At 44.4% G+C, this 24,599-nt stretch overlaps 1 long non-coding RNA gene across 1 annotated transcript; it reads left to right on the top strand.

The window, feature by feature from the left end:
* Window positions 1-13,494: 13,494 nt before the first annotated feature.
* LOC117244880 lies at window positions 13,495-19,778 on the top strand. The gene is made up of 2 exons (XR_004498776.1): window positions 13,495-17,150; window positions 19,664-19,778. It is a non-coding gene; the product is annotated as an uncharacterized LOC117244880 (long non-coding RNA).
* The last annotated feature ends 4,821 nt before the right edge of the window (window positions 19,779-24,599 follow it).

Below are 24,599 nucleotides of genomic sequence, written 5' to 3'. Positions count from 1 at the left end.
TGAGTGTTTATTATTTCTTAAGATTGTTCTTTTACCAAAAAGAACAAGCATGTACCATTTTGCTACCCAGATGTTTCCAGAGGTCTCTGTTGAGGTCATTCCTGCTGAGTGCAAGGCAAGTGATGTAGGGAATTAATGGGCAGCAGAACAGAGAAATGCTGTGGTGCTTGCAGGCGAGGATGATGACCTGGGACAAAGCCTTGCTCTGCTCCAAACGCTGCACGTGCAAGTGGCTCTTGAAAAGAACAGCAAATTACTCTCTTCTGAGAAGCGTTTATGTAATTGCTGCTCTAAAAGAAAGAAATCTCATCATGGATTTAGAACCAAAATTGTCATTTCCAGTTTCCCCCTGCCCTAGCCTTCTGTGAGAAAGGTTCAGGCCTGTTTGGGGAGTAGGGGACCAGACTGCTTTGGTTTCTGGCTGTTGCTGCAATAATACTCATCTTCCCCATCTCCAGTCCTGTCCCCAGGGAGTCCAGATGGAGCAGGTGGGACCCTCCAACCTTTGATCCATGACAGGCAGCAGCAAGCACACAGAGAAATGCAGATAATGTGTATTTTTTTCACTGTGGAAGCCTTCTGGCAGGCCTGAGCTTCCCTCTGCCTTTGAATCCAAGGTATGCTTCTGGAGGGTGGGTGCTGCTCTGCAATAATGGGTGGGACAGGGGTGTCTCCCCTCTGATGTGTCCCTGGCTGTTCAGCTACTACTTTATCAACACCAGCTGTAGTGTCCCTGTTGGGTTCTTCTGATCACTGCTGCAACCATTCCAAAACTGTTGTTTCCCCAGCTGTTTGGCAGTTTCACTGTGGCCATGAAGGATGGAGACTGCTAACCTGCAGGAACTGTGGCATTACCAAGAGACAGAATTTGGGAGGTAGAAAAGTTGTGCCAGATTGCTGGTTTTATAGACTGTGAACAGCATTCATTTATGGATTTCACTGTGACTTCCTTCTTTTGGCTGGGAGAGCTGAAGTTGAGTGGTATCATGGGCATGGGTAGCTCTGGCAGATGTGGAGAGCTTTGGGGGACACAGCTTGGGGCTGTTGCTTGAACTGAAGAGCTCGAAGGCATGGAACAACTGAGGGTCCTACAGGCACATACAGGAGGTGACCAGAGCTTCCTCTGGTCCTACAGGCACATACAGGAGGTGACCAGAGCTTCCTCTGGTGAGCTGCCCCACTGCAATGGCAAAATGTCCTGGTGCTCAGACCCTGTGGATAATTTCTCATCAGCTTCATGAACTGAATGCAGCCTCTCCATTTATGTTCTGTGCCATCAAGAGCTGAAGAAATCTGGTGTGGGCAGCACAAGGGAAGGATGGGGAAAGCTCAGTTCTCCTTCCTGAGCATGGTAGTGGTGCCAGTATTGCTACCCAGGCTTGCTGAGAGCTTGCTGAGCAGCAGACACTGAGAACTCATTATTGTAGGAGCAGTGCAAGAGCTCTTTGCTACCTTGACAAAAACCACACTGACTGAGCAGTGCTTGGTGTCTGTGTAGCTGTCTAATAGAGCAGAGGTGCTGATTTTTTCCATTGTTATTATTAGCAGTGAATTATAGCGTTCAGCCTCTAAAAGGACTAGTGTTGGTGGAGCAAAAACCCAAGGGATTAGTGCTCCTGCTCTCACATTGGCACTGCTGGGAGGGGTGTAGGACCATGTGGGGACACCCAGAATGGCCCTGCTTAGATCAAATCCCTTTCTGGATATTGTTTTTTTGTAGAACTGTGCTTTTCTGCTCAGTTCTGTCATTCTGAATTGCAAAGGCACAGTCATGACTGACTACACTTCTAAATATTGTGATAGTAAAAGTCTTTTCTGCTGTTGGCCTGACACAAAGCACTGCACCACTAGCAGGCAGCAGCAGCTTTAAATGAGCTCTTCAGACTCACTGGGACAAGATGATGGCTCCAAAGGGATTTAGGATGTGGGATGGACAGTCTGTGTGACTACATTAGTTAAATAATGATGGGGAAATGGCTGGTGAATATCTGCAGCAAGCTGTGAGGGAAAAGGACTAGCTGGGTAAGCGTGTTGGTAAGTCTGGTCTCTGAAGGAGACAGAACTCTGCACAGTTCCCACAGTTGTTTCAAACCAAGGATTTTTAACTTTCTGACTATGCAATTAGCCTTGCTGTGAAGCCTCAGCAACAGATATTTTACCATGTCCCTTAGGAACATTTGTTCATTAGTTTACAATTTTAATTAAAATTGTGCTGCTTAATTTCTTTGAACTGTACTGACTTCAGTGGCATGGTGCCATTATCCCACAGAACAGAAGGACACACCTGATGCTGGCTGGCTCTCACCATTGCTGTGTGTAGTCCCTAAGGAAAACCAGGAGATCCAGGCACTTTCAGTGCTTACAGGCACGTGGTGTTTCTGGGAACATTTCCCTGGTGCATGGTCATTTCACCTTCTGCACCCATCCAAGGCACCTTTGGGTCCCATTGCTTTTCCCACTCTTGCTGAAGAAGTCATGGACTTCCTCGGTGCTGCAGAACTCTGGACATGTCTCCATGGTGAGGAGATAGGTTAGAGATGCAAGGGGCAGAATGACTGGCTGGGTTTGTGCAGTCTCACAGCGTGTTGCTGGCTGTGGAGATGGGATGGCTGTGGGTAAAGAGCCTCCTCTACACCTTGACTGGCGGTGCCTGGCTGGTACTCAGCCACATCAGTCACAGCCTTTGCTGGAGATTAACAAGGCAGAGATGTATTAAGTGCTCTGCAGAGCCTGAACAATGCAATTACCCTCCAAGTGAGGCAAGAGTTTGTGCCAAGAGATTTTTATCTCCCATGAATGAGCTGGAGAGTGAAGGGCTCCTGGCTTTTATGAAAGGCAGGAAACTCCAACTCTCCAACTACTATTTTATGAGCCAAGAGATTTGACCACCATGAAGCAATGTCTGTGTCATTAACTTGGCCAGGCAGCCAGAATGTGTCAGGACAAGGGTGGTGACTAATGCTGCTGGAAATGCTCCTGAATTACTCGTAAGCTGCTGCTCCTGGAGCACCTGCTGTCACCAAGGGGTCTGTCCTGGCAGCACCAGAGCACCTCTGCTGGCTCTCAACTCTTCCTGGCAGTGCTGCAGGTACAGTGGCCCTACAAGCACTTTGGCACAGTCTGAAGTGAAGCTCCACAAGTGGAGAGAAGCAGGCAGCAAGAGAGGAATGGTGTTTCCAGGGAATGGGAGGACTTTGCTGGTGTGGGTGTCTCTAACTGCACCCACTATCCTGCCCTGTCTGCTGCTCTTCACAAGTGAATCCCTTTGATCTGGAAATGAGTTTGGCTTCTTGCTCTGCTGTCCCAGTGGTGGGAGGGCTGCTTCTGCACCCCAGCCAGCCTGGCCACTGCTGCTCTTGGTGCCTGAAATAACTGTTTCCTCTCTTGTGCCTGTTCTCTGGTGTGTTCTGTGGAGGAATGAGGTCTCCCTGTTGTGTTTTGCAGAATTATCCAGCCATTTAGTCCTTGCTAGAGCAGGCTGGTTTCCTGCTGGTGTGCTCTTTCATGTCTGTTGAAATTAGTCCAGCTCTCCTGAATGTGGGCAGCAAGAGCAAACTTCTCTTGTGCCACAGAGACAAACCACATATCAGACTTGATGGCAGACCCTTATGGACCTGTGACAGTGATTCCTCTTCAGGCACATCCTGCCTCTCTCAACACTTGTTTCTGTTTTCTCCCTTGTAGCCAGTTCCTTTTTGTTCCTTGTCTTTTAGCAGAAGCATCTTCAGTTTGTTAATCCCCCTTTGATGGTGTGTCAGCTGCTTCTCTAAAGCCCAAAGGGATGAGCTCCAAGTCTTCATTTGACTTTCAAAGGAAGAAAGAACGAAGTCTGACAAAATTTCTCTTTGCAAAATTCACACTTATTGTTACTGTGTTCTTCGTTATCGTGTACTATTTCAAAATTTGTTTTAAAATCTGGCTTTTTACTCCAGTTAAACTACTGAGCCTCAACCTTTCCTTATCACTTCTCACTTCTTAAGAGCAGATATTGTGTTGCATTTCCCTAGTCACATCCTAACGTTCCAGATGTGTTCAAACCCTGCTATTTCTGCAGCCTCTTAGTCAGTTCACTCCAGTATGCAAAACTGTGATTTTTTCCCCCTGGAAAATGGGCAGGAAAATGGTGAATTAGTGTTTATCACATTATCTATCTTGCTTCTTGCATCAGATCCAACATTATTTGTTTTATATTGAAAAGTAATGCAAAGGGTTAACTTGGCTTGGGGCCATCCTGAGATTAGCATTTACCCAATTTTCTCTGTAGAAAGACCCTCCCTTCTCCTTCCTTTGATCTACTTTTCCTCATGTAGCTGACTAAACTTGTCTGTTTGTGTAATACCTCCTGTGAGGTGTCATTTGGTCTGAGGATAGCCGGAGGTGATAACCAGGTGCTTTTGACCCGGTGTGTATTGGTGCCTTTGCTCTTATTCCCTATTCCATTTCATTGGGAATTTCTGCATGCTCCAGCTGCTCTCCAGAGGTGGTTAAATGTGCCTTTGGCTGCTGTGCTGCTTCAGACCCTTTACCCCTCCTGCATGAGAAACAAGTACCACAGCAGCTTAATAGCTTTTCTTCCACTTTTGGTCTTGAATTCCTCAGCTTAGCTGATTTCTCATTTTCTAGAGATGATCAATTTGCCCTTTGGAATTGGGAATTTGGGATCACGTTTTCTAGAGGCTTGTTACAAATTAGTATGCGCTTAATCGATAATAATTTCTTGCTATCACTGCCTTTTCACTGCTGGTATATGCTGGAGCACCCACCAGCACCACGTGTCTCTCCGAAGGGCCCCCATGGCACTGCAGTCTCCTGTCTCTGTTTCTCTGTGCAGTCCTGTAATCATCCTCACCTTTGTCTCTGCTTCAGAGGCAGATAAATCTCTTCTCTCCTGTTTGCTGGCTGGTGACTCCTTGGCCTCCTGCCTTCATCAGCCCTGCCCTTTCAGCCAGGGCTCAGCAGTTCATGGTCCACCAGCTGGGAGTGAAGCTTAAGGAGGAAAAGGCCTATTCATGCGGATCAGGTGATGGGGCACTCCTAACAAAGCCTAGCCTGCAGAACAAAGCATTTTTGGGGCTTGCCAAGTTGCCTCTAAGGATGCAAAACCCACCTCCTGTGCAATTCCTTCCCTTAACAGAAGGAATTCAAACCTCCCCACACAGACGTGTGGTGCCTTTGATTATGTGGGCACAGTGCAACCTTCGTGGCTGTTGTGCCCTTGGAGGAAGTGGCAGAGAGGATCACAGCTGGTTTTAGCCTCCTCTCTGTCAGCTTTAGCTAAAATTTAATAGCACACAAGCTTCCTCCATACCCTCAAACTTGGACAGCCAAAGCCTTTCCCTGTTGCAGTTTACACATATTCACATTCTGGTTAATAATATAATTGAGATGTTTCCAGGGATTTAAAAGACTTCTGACTAAGCACTTGGCATAAAGAGGAAAAAGTGAAAGCCAGAGTCAGGGGGAATCAAGAATTCAACAGAAGCCTTTGAACCAGCTTTTGATTTACATATGAATAACATTGATCTGCAAAGGGAATTGTGTCCAGTCATCCCCAACAGAGGCGCCAGGCAGGAGCTGGTTCCATGCTGGGAGTCTCCCCCAGTTCCTCCTAGGATTATTTTCTCCACCATGCTTTTATGACTGTGCACTTCTTCCTCCTTCCACAGGATCTCACACAGATATCAGTTCCCTTGGTCTCAGGGGCAGTGAACCACAGAGTCCAGAGTGACTGTGGTATGTAGAGCAGGGATAGATGTATAGTCCTGGAGGTCTGGGAGGTGTCATATGCTGATGCAGAAGCAGAGTCAGCAAGCAGGGGGGTGTTAAAGTGCCCCAGTGCCTGTGCTGGTGGTGGGACAGCCCAGCAGGGACATCTGCTCTGCTGCCAGGCTGTGCCTCTGTGCTGGGTGCTGACCCTGTGACTTGCGTCAGATCCTTGCGTGGATTCTTGTCAGTTCTGCTGCTGAAGGTGTTGGAGATGAAGGATTTGGTGGGTTTTTACTTAGAGGAGCCACTCGAGCATAATGTACAGCCTATAAACTGCTTAGAAGCTTCTAAGCTTTACTTACCGTTCCTTCTGGGGTAACCAGCGTCATGTGCCAATCTGACTAATGCTTTTTAAAATGCAGTAGATTAAAGGTGAATGTGTTGTTTTGGATTAAGCATTGCAATGACAGCATTTCTCATTGCTGTTCACATACAGCTCGTCAGGAATGATGAACACTTCCTCTTCCTGAACTCTGCCAGTCATCCCTGAACCTGACAACAGCAGCTCAGTGATTTCACCTCTGCCCTTTTCACACACATCCATAAACACACCTGCATGCTGTTGTCCCAGCTTCACACTCCGTGAGAATATATTAACAAGTCAAACCTTGAATTTTCACATCTAGGTGTTCTGGTTTTTTTATATTTCTGGGGTTTTTTCTGAATGTCAGCCTGCACAGGTTGATGATCCATCCCTCAGGGGGTTCTGCAGCTGCATACCTTCACTCCCAGCTGCAGGCTGAAACTGTACTTTAATTCCCACAGGACCTGTGTAATCCTTGTTTGTATCTGGGTGTCACTGCAGATCCCTCTGATTGTGCAGAAGGTAGCAACCGGTGCTTTCAGACTACATCAGGAACCTTTCCTACTCACTTGGCTTCTTTCCTTTCTAGTCACTGTTCCTTGTGTCTTACTGCTTTAAAACTTATCTTTTCCAGTTGTTCCAAAACATTTTCAGTAGCAATAGCTTTTAACTGAACAAGACTTTGACTTGGGATTTCTTGCTTTGGTTGCAGGGAAAAGAGGGGATGTATTTTTACTTATGAGCACTCTGCTCTCTGTGCCTGCAGTATTCTGCAGGATACCTCATTCCTGTCTTGCTCAAGCTGGTTTTGACCAACCTTACATTTGTGGCAATTTATATTTAATCTGCTGTCCACATCTAGTGCTTCTGAGCCACTTCAGTCCACGCGCCTCCTTCTCCTTCCTATTTTGGGCTCCTGGGTACTTTGACGCTTCTTCTGTGTAGCTCAGCCTTCCAAGCTTCAGCTTACGTGAAATCCCCAAGACAGCCAGCTTATGTCACCATCATCCATCAGGGACAGCCACAAAGAAATCTGCAGCTCAGTAGAGCTCTTTTTGCTCCTGTTCCTCTGGAAAGGGACAATGTAAGCTTAGGGAAAAGGCAGGTAAGCTGCAGAGCTGCATATATGATGTTATGACATTAGAATCAAAGAAAATAATGTAAAACTCATTTGCTACAAACCCCACCTTTGAGTATATGAGTGTTACGTAAAGCAATCATTTACTGTGGTGCTAGAATAAAGAACTGTCAAACATCCTGTACAGATGTGATGGTTCTTCTCTCAGCAATAGGAAATGTCTTTGTTCAGAAGATGAGGTGAAAGAGAACTTTTTGAGCTTGCCTGAGCATATGTCCAGGGTACCAAAACCACAGGCAGTGTATGTCTCCTGCCGTGCTTTGGTGCAGCCTGGATTTATCCCATTCCCCTTTTCTGTCCTTTTGGCAGAGCTATTGAAAGCTCTAAGTGAGGAGTTGCAGCTTTCTCTTGCTCTGCCAGAATTTCCACTGGTGTCACCTGAAAGGTTGTTTTGCAGAAATGAACTGTCCCAGCCCTGGAGAAAACTTGGGGCCCTGTGTCAAGATCTTGGTCATGCATTTGACGGTGCCTTGCATTTGGCTCTGCTGCTGGCCTGCTGGGTGACCTTGCTCAAGTCACTTTGCCACTCAGGCCACCTCTTTCCTGCTCCTTGCCCTGCCAGCCCACAGGCACAGGGCTGCTCCTGCAGTACAGATGAGAGGTGACCCAGAGGTTCAGCTGCACCGTGGGCTCCTCAGCAGGTGCCAAGAGCAGGGCACTGATCAGCAGCTCTTCTGCCTGCACTGCCCAGAGCAGCAGGGACCTGGCCTTTGTGAGAGCAAAGCCACTGCAGAAGATCTCATGGAATGTAACACCTCCTGTAACTAATCAAGTAGCTGTTTTCTGTCTCCCCAACCCTCCTGTTACCAGCCATGCATCCTATTTGTTTCTTAAGCAGCCCCATACCATGATGTTCAATAATGTGATAATTCTGTGCTTTAGGAGCTGGATGCAGCACTGCTTTCTTAAATAGCTGTTTTCTTGTGTTGCAAATTAACAAGATTGCAGTGGGTTTGTAATCAACAGCAATTAACTTGCCACAGAGGCTGCAAGAGAAATCTTTTGCCCACATTGCAGGCTCCTCTGATCTTTTTCACAGCACCCGAAGCCGTAGTACCAATGTCTTGCACAAACACACAGAGCTCTTTTCTGGGCAGCAACAGGGCTTGGGGCTCTGTCCCCCAAGCCAAAGCCACCACTGGGGAGTGCAGGAGAAGGCAGCCCAGAGTTACTGGTGTCCCACAGAAACCTGCTCTGTGTCCTGCCATCCGTGTGTGCGTGACCCCCGTGCCAGCGTGACCAGCTGGAGGGTGAGTGCCTGCTGGACTGCTCCCAGTAGCAGGGAGGTGCAGGGCAGCTTGAGATCCCACAGGGAGGATCACAGCATGTCCTCTGCCTTTCTACCCCAACCTGGCATTTCTCTCACTTTTCCCTATGGAAAGAGCACCTGGAAGCACCTAGAGCACCTGCACCCCAGCCTCCATCCAGGGACCTACTAAACTTCAGTTGAATTTTCTTTTAAAAAGGTCTGACATCCCTTCTGACCCTCCACTTCTGCCCTTCCTGGGCTGTGCTGCTGCAGTGAAACCCCTCCAGTAGATCCACATTGGACTGAGAAGGTTTCTGACCCCTGGGATGATGGAGCACGCCAGGTTGTTGTTTAGGGAATGTGGCATCCCTTGGGCAGAGCTCAGTGCCCTTCCAGTGAAGGCAGGGATCCAGCTGACCAGCCAGCTGCTTGTGCAGATAATTGCAGTATCAGTGAGATAGAATTAGATTACATTTATTTCATGATCAGTTATGTTCAAGCTCTTCACAGACATCTTTACTATGTTAAATTAAAATTAATTCATTGCTTATTCTGGGAAAAGATTAACATCTAAAAGCTACATGACTTTCAGGGCATTTCTATTTAGTAGTGCTTGACTTGCTTCTACAAGGCTTGATCTTGCCAAGTCGAGAATGAAATATAAACTGCATTCACTACAAGTGAACTGGATGTAGCACCTGAGTTTGTACTCATTTCACACACTGCTGGTAATTGGCTGCTTTGTTTGTGCCTGAAGTGTCCTGGATATAAACTGGCTCAGATGGTGGATGACAAGAACATCTGTGATGTGCTCAGGAGGCAGTTCCTTTTGGGACAAAGCAAGGGTTAATACATGGCATGGTATCTCTTGCACACCAGAAAGGCTTCTGCCAATGAGTATTTCCATCATCCCTCCCTGCCCACTGCTGGGAGACAGGTCATATCCAAGCAGATCTAGCAGATTTCTCGAATGTGAGAGAATATCTCCATTTTTACCTTAATTGTCCTGAAATGTCAAGGTCTTAAGGTGTCACAGTTAGTTGTCCAAGTAGTTGGAAGAGAGACCCTCTCATCCATGTTTTCTACATCCACTAACTAAAAGATGGAGCAGCGATGGTCTGAAAGACTCCAGCTAATGCAGTATCAGCAATAAATTTCAAAGCAGAGAATGCTGCTCCTTCAGAGACCAATGAGATATAGTGGATAGGCATCCTAATCAGCCTCTGCACATGGGCTCACTATTCAGTGTCTGTACTTTTCAAATAGCTTCTGGAAGTAGATTGTCATGGTTGATCACAGTTTTTGTAGCCTGTTCTCCCTCTGTTGTCTTCCTGCCTGTTCCCATATCAGCATAGACATTCTGACAGCCCAGAGACTGGTGTGTTATTTCTGTCATTCCAGTTTTTCTCATGTATTATTAGATCAAGATGGTTGTCTCTGTCTCTTCACTGAATCTGCTATAAAGCAAAATCAGCACCCACATTCTCTACAAGTATTCACCAGGAAAATTCTCACCCCCAGAACAGAGTATAACTTTGTGCTATCTGTGTTTCCTCCACTTTGGTGAGAAGGGGTTTTCTACTTTGAAAGCCACAGTGATGGACATGCCCTGGGTCAAATGCCACAGAGTGATTATCTCTTCAAGCACAGATTGCAGAAGGCAATTTGCATCCCACTACACAGGCTTTTCATAGTTTCAGGCAGAACAGGCCCCATTTTTTGTGGGAGTTTTATTTGGAGAGGACCTGTGCTGTGCAGAGAAGGTGTGACCCCAGCTCTGCAGCAGATCAGGTTTGCTGTGAGATAAGTAAGGATGTCCCATGTCCTGGCACTCAATACCATTAGATCCAAAGCAGGATGCAAGCCCCTTGTCCCCAGGTACCTTTTGCTGACAAAATAAGCATGAATTCATTCCGGTTTTCTCACCTCTCCTCTGCTCATGTCAGAGGTGAGATTGAGGCAGTATGAGCAAATGCACCATGTCCACCAGATTCTGTGTTGCATTGATACTGACTGTTAACTAAAAATAGTCTCCTTTTGAGTGTCATAACAGTAGCTGCTATTTAATCCCTCCTTTTCAGTTTCTTTTTGGGCTCCAGAGTGGCGGAAGAATTTGCTGTAGGAAGAATATTGGGGAAAATATCCATTCTTTTTCTTCAATTTTCTTTTGCCTTGTTGGAAACGAATGACAGGCTGCAGCTGTCACTACAACACACTCTTACACACACTCAGACACACTCACTCTCACACACTCTTACACACACACATTCACACTTTTGTTTGACAAGGGTCTGCCCTGGCTCATACTCCTTGTGTTAAGTCACAAAATCCACAAAGTCTCTGATTTACCTCCTTGCTCCTTTCCCCTGAAGGAAAACAACCTTGTAAATTCTTGTGGCTCTTGGGAGAGGTGGGAGGTGGGTATTGATGGTGTAGCTGCTTTTCATACTTCCCTCACCCTCAGCAGACAGTGGGTCTGTACTGAGTAGTGAGGCAGTGACAGCTGCAGCATGTCCATTCTTGGGCTGGAGGAGTTCACCTGAATACTTCATTATAGTATTTCACAGCACATTTAGACACAGCTAAGCAGGTAGAGCTCCTTTGGCTCTGTGGGGTAGGTGTCTTGCTCTGCCTCCAAGCTTGGCTGTGCATTTTAAAACATTGTTAGAATTCAGATGAAATTGCTTCCAGCTGCCTTCACAAAGCCTAAATATTGCCAGGGTCCCATATAATGTTCCTTTTCTGCTTGATTGTGGCCTCCTATAGAGAGGTCTTCAAAGACCAGTTTCAACAAAATCAAATTATTTTGGAATATAATTACCTCTCACCCCCTTAAATTTCATTGTGTTCCAAAGAGTTTCCTGTAAACAGATCCCACTCTTTAAAGGAGCCGTGCTATTCTGCAGTGCTGGTGGGAGCCAGCCCTCACCAGGCTCCCCTGCATTAGCAATTCCTGGACAGAGAGTGCCTAAGTAGCTTGTTATGTGATAAAACGTCACATTTCTTCTCCCCAGCACTGCTTGTGCTGATATTCAGCTCCTGCAGGAAACCATATGGCTTCCAGAAGCCTACCCACATACCTGTACGTGCCTACGCAGCCCATGAGTCACATTTACTGTTTGGATGCCCCTTGAGTCATCTGAAAATCTGTGAAATTTCCATGTCTCTTTCCATGCAATCTCTTAAGAACTTTAGACAGTTATGTATAGGGATTTACATATGTATCTTTTTTTTCTATTCTGTTTTTAGTTTCATGAGTGGTAATACACTGGCACTTCTTATTTTGAAGGAAATTGAATCTTGATGAGAGCAGAGCATGGGCTGTAGCAGTCTGGGGATGGGATTAAACTAAAAAAGTGAGACCCTTTTGAAAGAAGAGCTTTAAGAACAGGAAGTCCAACACACTTGGGCTTCCAACTTTCTTTCTGTTCTGACAGGGCCACACCCCATCACTGTTGACCCTTGGTGTGTTTCTGTGTCCAAAGGCAGCTGCAGTGCTGCCTTCAGGGGGATGTGAGTACTTTGAGAGCCCCTGACAAGACTTCACAGCACTAAGGAATGGCACAGATGGAGCATTCAGGGGGTTTTGGGGTCTGACCCAGGGCAGCAGGGCTTGGGGTAGATGTCTTCATGCTCCTCAGCTGCAGGAACTCCAGGCTCAGACAAGTCCATCTACCCTTATCAATCTCATGACAAGATAATTTTGCTGCCTCAGGACAACACAGCTGATGTGTAAAGTTTGCCTGTTGCTTTGCTGACAAAGGTAGAGAAAAGAAAGTTCTTTCTCTTTCCTCTATGATGGGACAGCACTGAAGATGCATTATAGCCCAAATTAAAAACAGTAGTGCAGAGGTTTGCTGCAGCAACATGGAATGATGTAACCAGCCTGTCAGAAACAGCTACTTTTGCAGCTGTACCCCAAATACAGGTAGTGCTGGGTGTTTAACAGAATAATCTCACAAGCAGTTGAAGGGGAAGGAATGTGTAGATAGGCTGTTCTGCCATGGAGTGTGTGAACTGACTGCATTAAAAACATCTATGTCTCCTCATAAGCATTCTGCAACCAAATGGTGATTCTGTGGCCTTATAGAGCCAGAAAAATTGTCAGAGGTATGTATGAGTGTTTTGTACAGCTGGAAGCAGCAGTGTGAGCTTGTAGAGAGCTTCTTGTTGTAGTTTAGCTTAGTAAAATTGCCAGTAACGCTAATTAGAGCAAACAATCAGCAAACCTCACCCTCTGTGAGAGAGTGTGCTGCTTTATTCACCCACCCAAAATGCTGCTCAGTGCAGGCAGGGACCTTCCTACTGTTTCTTTACTGTTGAGTAGCATGCATGACCTGGAAATCTGCAAATGAGCACACAGAAGCATTGCTAATTTACACCCCTCCCACCCTTCATTCTGACTGGTCCTGTTTAAAAAAATTCACTTTGCAGAATAACAAAAGAACCCCAACCAACAGATCCATGGTATTTTCGAAATGTGATAGTAAACCAGGATAACGTGCTGTGAAGTGTTCAGTCGAACAATATTGGTAAAATTTAATACAATTAAATTAAATTAAATTTAAATACTATTATTATTTCAGTGAGCTACAAGGTATAGGTATACTGGGATATAGTACATGCAGCATGTGTACACACACACGTGCATGTGTGCAGAACGTACAAGGTATGTTCCATAGAAATAGATCAGGAGTGTGAAGAGCAGAGATAAAGGAACATGAGAGGACAGGAGAGTTACAAGAGAAGGCTTCACTGGAAGCCACTGGAGTGCAGAGGGTTGTGGGGTGCTGAACCCCTGTCACAGCACTGCTGGGGAGCTGCTCTGCCTGCAGATGGAAGCTCATCACCGAATAGGCAGCTGCTAACGTGGCAGCAACGTGCTAGCTAATAGGAGGAGGAATAAGAAGTCGAATAAGTAGAGATAAAATTTCCTATCTTTATGTATGCTTTTGCACAAGCAACAGAAACGAGCTGAGGGGTTGTTTTTAGGAAGGCTTGTTCCACAAGTGCTGCTGGAGGGATCGGTATAACAGATCTAAGCCCACGTAATGTACTCCTTAGTGAGAAGAAGAAAGTTTAGAGGTTGTTTCTGGCAGTCTGCTACTGCTTAGAGCAAAAGGAATGCTCTGGTGGATGCCTGTGTCCCGGGAAGCCTCTGGCAGATCCCAAGGGCCCCTGCTGCCCTGTCAGCCCCGGGGGCAGCTCTCTGTACACAGCACATCGCTACCTGCAGCCCTGCCCCAGCTGTTCCCATTCCTCAGGGGCACTTCTGAAGCTGCCTCTTGTTCAGGCAGAGAGAGCTTAACTGATCTTGGCTATTTAGGGGAGCTTCGTCTCCAGCTGAGCCTCTCAGTAACTCCTAGGGAATGGTGGTGTCTCCTTACAGTTTTCCAGGATGAAGAGGCCACCAGGAGCAGAGAGCTTGAGATAGAAATGATAAGGCTGGGCACTCTGGATCCCTGCTGGCTTGTGCTACTCCATCAGCAGACTAGCAGAGATTCATTTGCACTTCCCCAATGTCTCCTCATCTTTCCTTCTAGCTGAGTGGTGTTCCCCAAATGGTCTGTGGATCTCTGTAGGATGTGCTGCTTTTGTAAATCTTTTATATGGTAAAAGTGCACTGAGAAACCAGACCTACTGTTTAATGAGCCTAGAGATAACGCCCCAGGTCTGCACAGATATTGGAAAGATTTTAGGGGGCTGTAAAATGTAAAATTACCCAATTCAGGGGTCTGAAAATAAACCAGTATCCTGCTTTCAATATATATATATATATATCACTGCTGAAGCTGTCATGGACCAAGGCTGATGATTTTGCTCTGTGGTGATTGTGGAGTGATTTCCTGGCTTTAGCAGAGATACTTTTGTGAGGCGCTGCCTGGGCCTGAAGTCTGCTTTCTCCTGCAGCCACCAGCAATGAAATGGAGTCTGTCCATGTGTGGGATGGTAAAATCTGCAGGGGAGTGTTATGTTTTCCACATTTTCAAAAGTACTTTCAACCCATCCAAAGAGTTTACAGAAATAACCTGCTGCAAAATGTAAAAAAAGCAGCAAGCATTTGTATTGTGTGGAGAAATTAAACTTACTGCAGGGCTAGACCATAGAGTTCTTACTCTCCTGCTTGGGTAGTGACATTTCTGAAGCACCATGGGCCAGTAAGGGCTGAGGGCTGGGTGTGCTGTGGCCCTGCATGGACAGCACAGTGCTGGGAGGTCTGGGCAGTGAGGAGCAGGGGAGCAGCAGAACTGAGCTCTTCCTGACTAACTGCAGAACCTCCAAGAAGTTCACACAAACAATCAAGTGAGAGCCGAGGTTGCTTTATGCTCATGAAACATTGCTTTGATGGTTTCAGTTCTGTAGGCCTATATATAAAACAAACACAATGGGTATCTAGCAGCTAATTCTAGCCACAGATAGAAAAATTAGCACACCTCAATTGTTAATTGCTTGAAAGTATGAGCTGCTTCTGATGTAAATATGAGCATGTGGCTTGCTCTGCAGAGACTAGCCACAAAATCTTCATTTTTAGTTACATTTAGCTAAAGCAGACAAAAATAAAATCCGCAGAGGCAAAGATGCATCAGAAATTCACTGGAACTACACTGAAGTTGTACCCTGCATAAATAGCCTCAGCAAACAGTAATTAACACAGCCAGCATGTTTCATCGTATTGTTAAAGGGAGTAGAAACAGAGATAATCCCTTCTGAATTGTAATGCAGTGCCATACATAATGATAAGGTTTTCTTTCTTTGGACAGCTAGTTTTGTTTTCCATGATGGAATGTCTTCAGAGAGTTTAAATGAACTGTTTGCAATGAAACTGGATGTTTCCTGCAGCATGTGATAATCATTACCAAATGAGATTTTAATTAATAATTGAATAAATCCTTAGTGAGATTCTGAAATAGGAGGCATGCTCTACATCTGCAGGATGCCAGGAGATCTGTGAAAATACTGAGCTGTTTCTGTTTAGGAAGCTGAGAAGTCGCCCTTGAATCCAGACCAGTGATGGTGGACTGAGTTCTCTTAAGCCTACCCTTAGTGCACAGGTCTGGAATTTCTCAGCTATCCTAAAGCAGAAATGTAAATTCAGTGCAGCTTTGGTAAGCAGAACACTATTCTCTATCAGCAGCTGATTTCTGTTCCATCCTTGATAAGATTAAATATAAAGCAGGAAAAAACCAAACCCAAACCTATCAGAGGCTTTATCCTGTCTCCTCCCACTCACCTTGGAGGAGCTTATCTAGTGTTTTACTATGCTGGAGATTTCCTCAGCAATCAGAATCAGACCCCTGACTTTCAACAAGTTGTCTTGAAGCTGCTGTACACTACAACACTGTCCAAACCACCTACCAGAGGACCCCAGGTGTCAAGAATAAAGGCCCAAGAGAAACTCTGTATGAAAAGAAATGTGCTGCAATGAAGCAAACCCAAAATCTAAATCTTTGTACTTCATTTTTCTTCAATATAGAAAAAAAATCAATTTATGCAGCCCAAATCTGGGTGTGAAATCAACTTTTCTATTAAAATACATGGTTCAGTCTGTGAGTACCTGAGGTAAAAGGCACCAGGCCTCCAGGAGATGGAAATGAAAGGACATCATATGTTTAGAGAGGAACATTTTACTGTGTTCAGTCTATAATGTTGTGTGACTGCATCAAGTCTCATCTTGAAATCAGCTCAGTGACTTGTCTTCACTTTTCTAGTTGGAAGCAGCTCCAAACCTCCCTGCTCTTGTACCAGGAAGCTTTCTGGGGGACCTCTGCTCTTTTTTTGCTCAATAGCCTTACTGACCTGAGGGTACCCTGTGAGTTCATTCACTCTGGAAATCCCAGATTTCCTGCTCTGCCACCTTCTTCTGCAAATTCACCTTAGGTGAGCACAGATGGCCGTGGTTATGTAAAACTCTAGGTGAGGTCTCACTAGTGTTTTGTGCAGGACCACTCGTATAACCCTACCTGCTGTAAATCTTGCTCCTGAGGCCCCTGTCAATTATCTTCCCCTTTCAAGGCCTTAGAAGGGCTCACAGTCACCCTTTGTTGACTGTTTTTGTTTCTTGCCTCTCTCTCCTGCCTGGTATGACTTTGATCTCTACATTATTCCAACTTCACAGCATTTCTTTTTGTTGTAGCTTTTCATGTCACCCCATGCTTCCTCTATAAGCTTGTCTCTGTGAAGTATAAAATATTTACTGATGGAAAAAAAAAAAAGGAAAATATTTTACCTTAGTCTACATAGTCTCTGCATCCATTTAAAGAATTTAGCTTTGCCGATTTCAGCATTAAGCAAATACAGAAATGCAAACCATTCCAGGACAGAGGCCTGCACACCACCAAGTTAATGTTTTATTTGGCCACATTTCCAAATTACCAGGAAAATGGGACAAGAATTGCAAGCATACACCTGTCTTCCAACTTTTCTTGTCCTTATGAGTCAGTCTTGGTATCGGACAAACTCGTTACTCAACGCTCTCTTCTGTTGCAGTAGCACAGTTCTGAGAAGGAATGTGGCACAGCCTCTAGTGATATCACTTTTTACCTTGCAAAAATCACAGTTGTGGTAAGTGGAAGATTTTTTTCCCACAGTAATGAGAATCCAGAAATAAGGAAGGTTGATGGTTTACTTCCAGAAATGCTGTATTTTGAGGACCAAAAGCAAATGAAAGGAATAGAAGCACTGGAATATCAATAGTAAGTAGGCTTACATGTTGTCTCTGAGTGTACATGTTTGATTGTTGCAGCCAGCTTCCCTGTAGCTTTCTGCAGCATCTAGCTGGACCCATCTGGAGAAAGTAACTGTCCATGCAGCTTTGCCAGCAGCAGCAGAATGCTTAGGTCAGTGTATTCAGAAGTAGTTCTGATTCTGGGAATCTAGTACAAGCTCTTTGGGAACTTACAACAAGAAATGTTAAAATTTTCATTGATTTCAACTTGCAACAGTATTTGATCAAGAAATTGGGGCAAGATAAGTGATACAGAAGCAACAAAGCTTAAATGAGTTATCTATAACAGAGGATTTACAGAAAGGACAAACAAGAATCTGCTTGTGAGTCAGTAACAGGACTTTGATAACTTCTTTTGAGGTCACTAAGAGTAGGCACAATACCACTAGGATTTAAAGAGTGGTTTTTACAAAACCCACATGAAGGCCCTCTGCTGAGGCCTTTTGTGAAAAAATGGGCAGGTTTGCAAGGATTTTCTGCACCTAAACACATATCAACATATAACAGAAAAGCTGTGTGGACGCTGCAGGATCTCAGCACCACTGAATGCTCACCCTGCAGTGAAGGGCAGGATGCATTATCTGTGGGCAATTCCTGCAGCCCCTAGGTCCTCTTAATCAGTAGATCCCTGCAAGCCGGACTGTTTGGCAGTTTCTTCACTGTTTCAGCTCTGCAGATGTTCTGTGGGACACTGGAGGACTCACCCCTCACCTTCAGTCACTGGCAGCCTCTCCCTTTAATTATTCATAAAATTCTGAACAAGACGATTTTTTTCTTGAATTATCCAGCTGCGTTCCATTTTAACACCCCTCTTTTTTTTCACATATCTGTGGTACATACCTGCTTTTATCCTCCCAAAGCCTCTACACAAACAAGGAGGAAAAAAACCCATTAAAGGGAAGGTGTGCCTGATAATTCAATTACCTGCTCACCACCAGTGAGCCAGGAGGGCAAATTTATGCTGACTCCAGTAGCTCCTCCTCTCAAGTGGTCTCTGCAGAAAATTTCCACAATCTCAAGGAGCAGGGAGTATGGCAGGGCAGGAGAAGGGAAGCTTGGGCCCTGTGTACCCATAGCCCAGCTCGTAGGCAGTAACAGGAACAACAGCTACAGCTGGAGACACGTTTTGTAAAGGACAAACCAGCAGTCTGCTAATTGTCCTCAAATGTGCCTTTCCCCAGTTATGGGATGAGATTAAATGGTAGGTGTTAGCACAGGAAGAAGGAATTTTAAACAAGTTTAGCTGACATTTCAGGAGAGAGAGGGGCTACTATAAGAGCTCCACATGCTCTTATGTGTTTCTGCAATGTTCAGAAACACTCAGTGTTTGGTGTGAAGTAGAACGTCTTAATACATTGCAACAAAACAGTTTATTTGGAGAGTGACTCAGCTTTGAAACTAGGTACCTTCTGACAAGTATGATTTTGATTCCTAAAAAAGTCACTGCCAAACTCCCTCTCTGTTTTTTCCACTCACCTAATCTAGGTACACGTCTGTAATTCCAGAAGACAAAGACTTTTTGTCTTTTCAGGTGCACACGATGGACAATGTGGTGGTAACAGAGCATGTATCTCTCACCCTTGTGCAAGAGGCATAAGGCTGGGCACAACCCCATGCTTTTGCTACAAATACTACATTGTTTGGGTTAGGAAAACAAAAGTGTCTTGATGTGATATGCTGTGATGTCATTTTGCTGTGCTGCTGAATCCCGTGGTTCAGGCACCCTATTTTCTGTTCTCCAGGGCTGGTAAAAATCAGCAGAGTAACCCAAGCCATGGACAGTAGCTCTGTGTCAAGGCATGCTGGAGACTGTGCCACAGAAATAAAAGAAACAGCACTTTCATGTTATTTACTCTATTTCCAAAGACTAAGAGTGGCTTCTGCCCTTTCTGGGAGAAGGTGCTTAGGCTTTACATAGCTTGTGTCTGAATCCCACAGTGAGGTTTTCTTGTGCTTTGTCTGAGCTAGAGTCCCTTGCTATTTTAGGGGGATTTCTTACATTTTCATACGATATGAAGAGTTTAACTTATTTTTAGTAGTTGTTATTTTAATTGGGTAACGTGATCATACAAAAATCCACAAATTTCCTTTCTAAACACTCTCCTTAGCATTTGGTCAGGCAAACCCCACAGCGACTGCTGCCTTCCTCCCAGGAAAACACTGCTCAAGAGCCTCTAATGTGCTCTTTGAAGGTTTATTTCTTGCATCAGGTTTTCACACATACAAACTCACTTCATACAACACACCAACCTCTCTGCTTAATTTGACTGGGAAAGTTAAAATAGGCAGGTTATATAATGATGTTTATCTTTACATCAGGAAGTCAACTAAGAAGCTGTTAAGCTGATATTATATAACACAGCCCTGATTATAGAAAGTGTGGAGGAAGATGGTCTAGGTTTATGCCTGTCATATTGGCAGTAATTGTTAACAATTATAATTAGTATTGTGTTGTATGCTTTTGTTTTTGATGTTTTTCAGCCTTCCAGAAGATGTTGGAGCATCAGCACTGAATTTTAATTTTTTATAAAAATTGTAATTGCACTCTTCTATACATTGGGTACATATATTTAAATAAAACATTCTAAATAAGGCAGTAGAAGTCTCATATTTCTTATAATGCTCTAGTTCCTGAGTTTGCTGGAGTAGTAAAACTCTTTTGTAGGATTGGGAACTGTCCCAAACCCAATAGATAAATCTTATTACAACAAAAAAGAGAGATGAGTTTGCTATATACACATGGCATAAAATCCCTACTTGAACCAGAACTCAAACAACTTCAGCACTCACAAACTGCACAATGACAGGGGAAAAAATAGTCTTTTAGACAAAAATAAATCCAGTTTTCTCTTACTCTCCCTGTAAACAGGAACATGTTCATCTACTAGCCATGCCCAGCTGGACTCTCTAATGCTAAGAATAAAGACATCCTTGTATTCTGATGGAGATCCAATTAACCTAAGACAAGTTTCAGTTATGAGGACAAACTGGATATACAGTTCACAAATTAAAATTCTGAAGATTGTATTACTGGGGAAACCATCTTCTCTGTATTAAAAAAAATAATTAAAATTAAATAAGCAGAGATGTGTAAGAGGATCCCATAAGAATTCCATTAAGCAGGCTTAATTAAATTTGCTGAACTGCGTTTTTTTAAAATAAAACTTTGATTTTAACAACTGAAGATCAGATCCTTTCCCATGTAATAGGCAGTAACTTATTTTACCCAGAAGAGTGAAGATGATAGAAAAAAGGGAGCTGGTATTTCAGCTGTTTGTGGTATCTATGACAGGCACGTGACTCATTTGGTTGTGTGACAGAGTAACTGCAGAAACTGTGTTGGAAAGAGTACCTTTAGTCTTAAGTGGCCTCATAGAAATTTTCCATGTATAATAGCTTTTACAGGGAAAAAAAGACTCGTTACCATTCCATGTTTTGATTCAAGTAGAATGCTTCTACAAGACGTTGTTTGCATCTCTTATAACCCACAAAATTACAGATGATAACGAAAAGGTGCTCTTCTGAAAAGACGGCTCTTGGAAGGTAAGGCTCTGGCACTCAATCCAATTTATCAGACATCAGAGAATCCAGATGAATGGAGGCTTAATGAACTCACTAACTTCACTCAAGCTTCATTCCTTGTTAGGCAGGGGAAATGAGGCTTCATTAGTTACATTGCTCCCCCAGTTAGCTGTGAAGCATTGCACCTAGTCTGCAGGGAAGTGAAAGCTTTTCTGCAGCTGTCAGAGATCCTTTCATGAGCATCAGCTCCCAGTTCTGAATGAATAAGGTAAATCATCTGCTTTGTATGGTGACTGCTAGTATTATATGATGACTTTGGACACTAAATCTGACAATTAAGAGAGCACCAATTTTATTGCTCCTGTGTTTTCTTTCATTAGTAAGCCCAACATAAAAAAAAGTCTTGAGTTTTACTCATTATTCTTCAATGGTCAGCATTTCTTTTTACTGAAATTAATATTATAATTATATTATTCTAGAAATATTCCACCTTACACACCAGTGTCCATCTTTAATTATGAACAGATGTACCTGTATTTATTTAATCTGTCCCACCTTCTGTTGTAATGGAGTTTGTCTCAGCTTGTAACTACTATATTTTTCTGACCGTACTAATAACTGTAAATTCTTGCCACATGATGATGTCTGCAGTCCCGTTTTCCTTGGTGTTCTTGTGTTGATTGACATTATGTGTGGAACTAGGGAATGTTTCTTGAAGTCTCCTGTTCTGAGCTCATCATATCTCTCTAGTTACTGTGTGGGACACCAGCTGCAACACATCCACTGCCATTCCAAGTCTGAGAAGTCTACATTGTCAGCTGGCTCCAATGGGACTTAAGGGGTTCAACAGGTAGCTGGCATGAAATCAGAGCCCTCCATGTCCTGCTGCCCTGCCTGCGGCCAAAGTGTGACTGCCTCAAAACATAAGAAGCCTGACAGCATTCGTGTTCCCTGTGGTGTGGTGCCAGCTGACCAGGTGATGTTTCTAAAGCAGAAAGAGCCATTTTTGAAGTGGCAGCTGGACTGCTTTGAGGAGTAGGAGCTGGTGTAGGATCAGGTACAAATCTGTGGCAGGGCTCACTACTGTGGTCACTTGCCAGAGAAGGCAGCTGCCATCAAGCTCTGGCATAGTTTCACAAAGTGGGAAAACATCTCTGTTCCACTACACTTTATGAATCTGGGGCTATTAGGCTCTGACACAGGGCTGCCTTTTCCCCATGTACAAATGGAATGGGCTAGGATCAGGTGGCTGTTACAGAAGGTTTTCCAGGGAAGAAGGCTTGTCCTGGCCTCCCTGCTGCCAAAAGCTGCCTGGTCCTGTATCACACCCCTGCTCCCCAAGCAGTACGTGTGCTGTAGCAAGCTGCCCGCCCCTGCAGGGACCGTCCCAGGCAGAACATCCCACACACGCTCCTGGCAGCAGCTGCAAAAGAAGGGATTTTAAAGGAGAAATCTGAGGGCAGCGAGAAAAGGCCATTGGTCACATTCTCAGATGCATCTGAGGACTACAGTGGCAATGGGCTGCTGCTTTGTATAATTGTGCTGGAGTTCCTGTGCCAAGGGTCATTTTGGAGCACAGCCAGAGCATGTTAAGCACAGCGTAATGCTGACTTCTCTACTGACCACTCCAGTCACAACTCAAGTACAAGCTTTTCTGTAGTGGTTTGATTTAAATGATATTGCTTAAGTTGTGGCACAAATGATGCTCTGGTTCACACTCAGTTTTCCCCTCCTCCAAGGGACCTACACAATTTCCTGAAAGCTGGAGCCTGAAAAAGATGATGTGTGATACAGGACAGTTTTGCAGCACTGGATCTAGCTGCAATGTTGCTAGTAAAAATGTCATTTGCCATTCATAGGATATTTTCTATATGTGCTGGAATTTCAAGCCCACTTTTCATACTGAAGTTTAATATTGTGCTTTCTTGTTCAACTGCTTTCAATCAGCAAATACACTCCTAGAACAAAAACAGAAGTGCCAGGAACCAACATCATTCTCTGAGGTACAATAAGGCTCACCTAATTGCTTCCTGACTTGCTGATCCATCATCCTGACCCCTTCTTTGATGTTTCTTTTTTTTTTTTTTTTCCTAGAGCATTAGTAACAAGTGAGAAATGCTGTCTCAGGGTGTTATATATGGGATTATTTCTCTATCCCCAGCACAGTGACCGTATGTAATGAGATTATCTCTTATTTAAAATAAAAAAGGCTTGGAAACATCAAATACTGTGTATAAAAAAGTAGTTTCTTTATGGTGGTTCCTTTAATTGTAAAAGGAAAAAAATTTTTTTTTGTTTTTTAATAATACATTTATGTCAGTCAGCAAAACTAGCCTAAATGCTGCAGATGTCTCCTTTCTGCTCACTAAATTTAGATTGCTCTTCCTCTTCTGTATACATATTCCTCTGACATCAAGAAGGCTATTGCCCCTTTACAGCACATTTATTGCTGTTGTAAACACTTAAAACTGATGAGACCAGATGATGGAGGTTTCTGCCAATGTCCCTTCTTAGCCTGCTTTTATTTCAAAATATCTGAACTGGTAGCAGCTGGTGCCAAAATTCTGAGATATGAAAATACAACTAGAAAGGAAGAAAATGGGCAGTGTGTGTCAGCACTAAATGTATGTTCTGCTTGCTTCAATGAGATGTGTGAACACTTTCACAGTACGTAGCTATGGGAGGAGGAGAAAATCCTGGCACAAATCAAAGAAACAAAACATAGGAAGAGGGAAGAACAAAACATTTGGGGAGGCAAAAGAGCGAGGCCTTTTCTAGATCTGGGTTAGTTCTGTCACAGCATGTTTCCTTAAGATTAGGTCTTTGCCAAAGAGTAATCTAGTTCTGATTTTTAGATTTCAGATCTGTGAGAGTTTCCCAAGAGGCTCTTTTTGGCTTCTTTAGATAATTTCTTGATCATTTCAAGTTGTGCTTAAATCTAAAATGTGTAAAGGGAAATGTGAACTTGGATTAAAAAAAAGTCACATCAGCAGTATTTGCCTTGAACTTTCAAGTGTCTTTCTGCCTCTCATACATGTATACATACAGGGTTTGAAGTGTATAAGATCAGAGTCTCTGGCTGACTGTTCATCTGATTGAGATATAAGTATACATTCCCCCTCAGAACAAGAATTACCCCTGTGTCCACCAGCTTTAATATACATTTCCTTTTAATGGGTATATAGAATATGCTGCAAAGACCATTTAGGTCACACATTTCTATCTAAGGCACCCATTTCTATTCTCTGTCACCTCTTTGCCATCTTGCAAAAAAGCAAGCTGTTTTGCCTTTGAAAGCAACTCCTTACCATTTCCATGCCATTTGAGACAGTAACTATCATGATTCTGACCAGTCCCCGATGTCAGCCTACACAACCCATTTCTTAAACTTTCCAGGACGCAAGGCTTTTCACGTTTTCTCCCATGATGTCTTTATGCCGACCTTATGTCCTCTGTTAACTGTAGCAAAGCTATTTCTTTATCTTTATTCGAGTCCTCCCTCCTCATCCTGGTCTTCACCAGGATGACTGAAGGAAAAAAACCCCAGCAACAGGTGGGTGCCAGTGCTCCGTGTATTACTTTTTGTGGAGGCCGGCAAGGTCTGAGAGATATCTTTGTCCTCCTGTCTGTCCCTTGAGCTCCCGTCACGTAACCCGGCTCCGGGCTCTCCGCAGCCTGCTCGGCTCTGCCAGTGCTCCCTTGCGGCAGCAGCCGGTCCGTGCCCGGCACTCCCCTGCACCATCACAGTCCTTTGGTGCGTGCTGCCCAGAACGTCCCGCAGCTGAAGAGGGACGAGCGATGCCGCAGGTACCCGGCGCACACCTGGAGCTGTCCCGCCCTCCCGCAGCCCACGCCGGGCACCACCAGCTGCGCCCCGGGGACGGCGGCGGCGATC

This window comes from Parus major, chromosome 9 (genome assembly GCF_001522545.3).
Source record: "Parus major isolate Abel chromosome 9, Parus_major1.1, whole genome shotgun sequence".
Classification (NCBI taxonomy): domain Eukaryota; kingdom Metazoa; phylum Chordata; class Aves; order Passeriformes; family Paridae; genus Parus; species Parus major.
The sequence above is the reverse complement of the archived record's forward strand: the minus strand, read 5'-3'. Positions and strand labels throughout refer to the sequence as shown.